Source organism: Kogia breviceps, chromosome 2 (assembly GCF_026419965.1).
Source record: "Kogia breviceps isolate mKogBre1 chromosome 2, mKogBre1 haplotype 1, whole genome shotgun sequence".
Taxonomy (NCBI): Eukaryota; Metazoa; Chordata; class Mammalia; order Artiodactyla; family Physeteridae; genus Kogia; species Kogia breviceps.
In genome coordinates, this window is record NC_081311.1 from 48,053,298 (window position 1) to 48,059,512 (window position 6,215).

Genomic DNA, 6,215 nt, shown 5'->3' on the forward strand with positions numbered 1-6,215 from the left:
AAGAAATGATACAAATTGTCTACAATCTCTTCCAGAAAATAGAATTAGAAGGAACACTTCCTAATTCATTCTATGAAGCCAGTATTACCCTAATACCCAAACCAGATAAATAAAAGAAAGGAAAGCTACAGACAAATACCTCCTGTGAATATTGGTGCAAAATTCCTCAACAAAATATTAACAAAATGAACCCAACAGGGACTTCCCTGGTGGTCCAGTGGTTAAGACTTTGCCTTCCAATGCAGTGGGTGCAGGTTCAATCCCTGGTCAGGAAGCTAAGATCCCACATGCCTTGTGGCCAAAAAACCAAAACATAAAACAGAAGCAAATTCAATAAAGACTTTAAAACTTGTCCACGTCTTCAAAATTTTTTAAATAAATAAAAATATTTATTAAAAAAAGAAAAAGAAAATGAACCCAACAATGTATAAAAAAATTATATAACACAACCAAGTGGGGTTTATTGCAGATGTGCAAAACTGGTTGAACATTCAGAAAAAAATATCAATTTAATCCACCACATCAATAGGCTAAAGAAGAAAACTCATGTGATCAAATGAATTGATACAGAAAAAAATTTGACAAATCCAGCACCTATTCATGATAAAAACTCTCAGAAAACTGTGAAATGAGGAGGATCTCCTCCACTTGATAAAGAACATCTCAAAAAACCTACAGCTAACATGATAATGATGAGAAACTGGATGTTTTCTCCCTATTTTGGGAACAAGACAAGGATGTTCCCTTTAAGCACTCCTATTCAACATTGTAATGGAAGCTCTAGCTAGTGCAGTAAGATAAGAAAAGGAAATAAAAATTATACAGATTGGGGAGGAAGTTTTAACTGGCTTCCTTCATAGATGATAAAGTTATCTATGCAGAAAATCACAAAGCATCTACAAAAAAAATAAAAAAAGCACAGCCCAAGACAAAAAACCTCCTAGAACTAAAAAGCAATTATAGCAAGGTTAGGATACAAGGTTAAAATACAAAATTCAGTTGCTTTCCTTTATACTTGTTTAAAATGAACCAGTGGAATTTGAAAATAAAAGCACAATGCCATTTGCATTAGCATGAAAAATTAAATACATTCATAAAGATCTAACAAAATATGTAGAGAATCTACATGCAGAAAACTACAAGACTCTGATGAAAGAAATCAAAGAGGATCTAAATAAATGAAGAGTTCAGGTGTCAGTTCTTCTCAACTTGATCTATAGATGTAGCACAATCTCAATAAAAATCCTGGCAAGCTATTTTATAGGTATCAGCACACTGATTCTAAAGTTTACGTAGAATGGCAAATGACCCAAAGTCACCAATACAGAACTGAAGAAGAATAACATAGTTGGAGGAATCACACTACCCAAATTCAGTTTAATTATATTAAAGTTACAGTAACCAAGATAGTGTGTGGTATTGGCAAAAGGATAGACATATAGACGAGTGGAATCATATAGAAAGCCCCAAAATAGACCCATGCAAATATAGTCAACTGATCTTTGACAAAGAAGCAAAGGCAATTTAATGGAGAAATGATAGTGCTTTTAACAGCTGTTGCTGGAACAGCTGTATGTCCACAGACAGAACAAAACAAAACAAAACATAAGCCTTGATACAGACATTATACCTTTAGCAAAAATTAACTCAAAATGACAATAGACCTAAATGTGAAACACAAGATACAAAATTTATAGAAGAAAACGTAGGAGAAAATCTGGGTAACCTTAGGTTAGCACTGAGTTTTTAGATACAACACCAAAACAGTGCTCCATTAAAATAAAACTATTAAAATTCAAAACTTCTGTTCTGAGAAAGTCACTCTGAAGAGAATGAAGCCATGGACTGGGAGAAAATATTTGCAAAATACTTTTTTTTGAGTTGTATGAGTTTTTAAAAATATATTCTAGATACAAGTGACATAATAGATGTAAGATAGGCACATATTTTCTCCTGTTCAGCAGATTATCTTTTCACTTTCTTCATGGTGTCCTTTGAAGCACAAAAGTTTTCATTTTGATTATATCCAGTCTATCTATTTTTTTTCTTATTTAGTTTTCTTCTGTGAGTTTATAGTTTTAGCTCCTATATTTAGGTCTTTGATACATTTTCAAATTAATTTTGGTGTATGGTATGAGGGAGGGGTCCAACCTGACTCTTTTACATGTGGATATCAAGTTGTCCCAGCACCATTTGTTGAAAGGACTATTCTTTTCTCCACTGAATTGTCTTCACACCCTTGATAAAAATCAGTTGACCATAAATAAGAGTGTTTATTTCTGAACTCTTGATTCTATTCTAGTACTGAAGTGTCCCTCGGGATGCAGGACTTTCAGTGCTAAAACCAGGATAATCTGGAGCAAACTAGGATTTTGGTCACCCTACAGTTGAGTAGGGCTTGACCAACCACTGCCCAGATTCCTCTCTCTGATTTTATGTACATTTAACTGCACCCCAACCCTTCAACTACTGGATCCATCCTTCCTTTGAATTATCACTATAGAAATCATTGCATGCTCAGGGAAAGAATTCAAACAGCATAGAAAAGTGTAAAGCAGAAAACAAATGACTCCAAACTTCCATCCCAACTCTGCAGAAATAACTACTGTTATCTCCAAAAAGTTTTGACACATATATGCATCTTTCCTTTTGATAAGGACACTAGTGGAATTGGAACATGCATACAGTTTAACAATCAGCTCTTGAAGCTGTACAATGTCCACTTTATGACTGTACACCAGTCATTTCACAATACCCCAGAGATTGACCTTTAGCTCCACTGAAGACTAGGTCCCGTGGGAAGCTGACTCTGAGATAGAGGTCATCATGGAGTAAATTTATTGAAGAGTGACAGATGTGGGGAGTCAGGAAGCAGGGCTGAGCATTGGGAGAAGTTGGACTGCAATGCAGGCATGACAGTGACCTCTGGGATCTTCATAAATCCCTTGGGATATCAGTGGAGACTTAAATTCTAAATAAAAAATTTGGAAAGGGAGCAAGATGCCATTGGTATAGGTCAGAGCTGCCACCCATTGCCTTACCCAGGGACAGAACAGGACACTGCATAGTCCCTTGTTCTCTGCTCTCTCTCAAACCCAGTCCTGGGCATGGGCTCAGAAATGTGACAGGTCCTGCCTTTATTATTTTTTCTTGCCTAATTGCCTTGGCTACAACTTCCAGTACAATGTTGACTAGTAAGAGAAGATATCCTTTTAAATCTGTTGAGACCTGTTTTGTGGCCTAACATTTGGTCTATCCAAGGATGTGTTCCCTGTGTGGTTTAGATGAATATATATTTTGTTGTTTTGGGATGGAGTGTTCTATAGATGTCTGTTAAGTCTAGGTGGTTTCTTTGTTGCTTTTCTATACATTATTGAAAGTGGGATATTGAGGTTTCCAATTACGATTGTTGCATTCTCCATTTCTCCCTCAAGTCTATCTATTTTTGCTTCATGGACTTGGTGCTCAATTGTTAGGCAAATATATGTTTATAATTGTTATATCTTGATGTATTGACCCTTTTATTAATATATATTGTCCTTCTTTCTCTCTTGCACTAATTTTTGTCTTGAAGTCCATTTTGTATGATTTTAGTATAGCCACTCCAGTTCTCTTTTGGTTACTGTTCGTATGGAATATCTTTTTAAATCCTTTCACTTTCAACATATTTGTGTCTTTGAATCTAAAGTAACACTTTTTAAAGGGTACATTGTTGGATTTTTTAAAAGTCAATTCTACCTATGCCTTCCTTTTATTTGGAGAGTTCAATTCATTTACATGTAATGTAATTACTGATAAGAAAGGACTTCCTCCTACTATTTTGCTATTTTTTTCCTATGTGTCATATCTTTTTTGTTCCTCACATCCTCAATTACTGAATTCTTTTTTAAAGAATTAAATGGATATTGTCCATTTAAATGGATATTGTCTGTCATAACCTTTTAATCACCTTGTTGTTTCTTTGACTGTATAGTTTTGGGGTTATTTTCCTAGTGGTTGCCTTGGGGATTACACCTTAATCTGTGTCAATCTAGTTTGGATTAATAAATACAATATACAGAAACTTTTTATTTTATTTTTTAATTGAAGTATAGTTGATGTACAGTAGTATATAAGTTACAGGTGTGCAATATATACTGATTCACAATTTTAAAGGTTATATTTATTTATTTACTTGTGGCTGCATTGGGTCTTCATTGCTGCACACAGGCTTTCTCTAGTTGCAGCGAGCGGGGGCTACTCTTTGTTGTGGTGAGCGGGCTTCTCATTGCAGTGGTTTCTCGTTGCAGAGCACAGGCTCTAGGCGTGCAGGCTTCAGTAGTTGTGGCACTCAGGCTCAACGGTTGTGGCTCGCAGACTCTAGAGCACAAGCTCGGTAGTTGTGGTGCATGGGCTTAGTTGCTCCGCAGCATGTGGGATCTTCCTGGACCAGGGCTTGAACCTGTGTCCCCTGCATTGGCAGACAGATTCCTAACCACTGAGCCACCAGGGAAGTCCCACAATATATCCTTGAGCCTATCTTACACCCAGTAATTTGTATCTCCCACTGCCCCACCCCCCTCTCCTCATTGGTAACCACCAGTTTGTTCTCTACATCTGTGAGTCTGCTTCTTTTTTTGTCATATTCACTAGTCTGTTATATTTTTTTAGATTCCACATATAAGTGATATCATACAGTATTTGTTTTTCTCTGAATTATTTCACTTAGCATAATGCCTTCCAAGTCTATCCATGTTGCAAATGGCAAAATTTTATTCTTTTTATGGCTGAGTATTCCATTGTATATATACATCACATCTTCTTTATCCATTTATCTGCTGAACAAAAACTTCTATATATTTTCATCATCACTCATTATATCTTTAAATATTGTGTGCTCATCAACATAGATTTGTAAGTTTTCTTACAGTTACCTATTAAATCAGATAAGAAAAAAGAGAAGTTACAAAGAAAAATGCATCAATACCATCTTAAATATTTACCTATACCATTACTTCTACTGATGTTCTTTATTTCTTCATGTGGGTTTGAGTTACTGTCTAGTGTCCTTTCATTTCAGCCTGAAAGATTCCCTTTAACATTTCTTGTAGGGCACATCTGCTAGCAATTAACTGTCTCGGTTTTTGTTTATCTGAGAATATGTTAATTGCTCCTTCATCTTGAAGAATAATTTTGCCAGATGTTGATTTGGGGTTGACAGTTTTTCATGGAACCCTTTGAGCATGTTGTCTCACTGCAGGCGAAAGCAAGGCAGCGTGTGTACACCAGACCCTAACCAGGGTCAGACGTGTACACCCAGACAGGAGCTGGATTTGAAACATGAGAATGAAGCAAAGGTTGGGAGGAAAGAAGTGTTTGCCATGGTGGGAGGGCCTCCTCCAGCAGCACCTTCTGGATGAGCTGTGAATACCGTCGGTCATGGAAATATGACAATAGGCTGTAGAAAACTAGAGCCATGGTCTGGAAGGTTGGCCTGTGGTTTCCAGTCTGAGACATGCAATGATTAGCTTGGTGGCATAATTGGGGAAATAAGGAAGGAAATGTCATCTGTGGGAGAACAGACAACTGGGGGACAGTGCCATCTGTGCTGAGTTAGGAAAATTAGGAAGTGAGAGAGGAGAGGAATGTGAAAACAGCGCTGAGAGTCATGATATGGGCATCAGTTAGAATTCTGTGGGTTGCAAGTCACAGAAGGGCAACCCAAGCCAGCTAAAGCCGGAAAAGGGAATTTATTGGAAATGTATCAGAGATTTACAAAATCCTTTGGGAGTTGGAGAACCAGACTTGGAAAACAGTCAAGAATGATGGTGGCTCCAGGGGGCCTAAAAGCAAGAAGCACAGGATCATCTTCTTGCAGGAATGGCATGGTCAGGACATCTCTGCAGGACACCTCCATTGTGTTAGAAGGCACCAAGGTCACAACAGGACATCATCACTGCTGCCAGTGCTGGGGAGTCCATCTAACCATCTCTCAGTCTTTTCATGACATGATCAAGATTAGATCAAACCCAGGCAGGGACATCTGATGGCCTGAGTGTACATCACATGGCCACATCCAACTGCCTGCAGGGACAGAGCAGACCAAAAAGGGAGGTGGCGGGGGGTCGCTCCAGAACAGGAAGGGGCCAGATGTTGTATAGCCCCCAAACGAGTCCCCTTCCATTATAATAAATGACGTAAAGGGAAGTGTGATTTTGAGAGAAGAGAGACCCGAG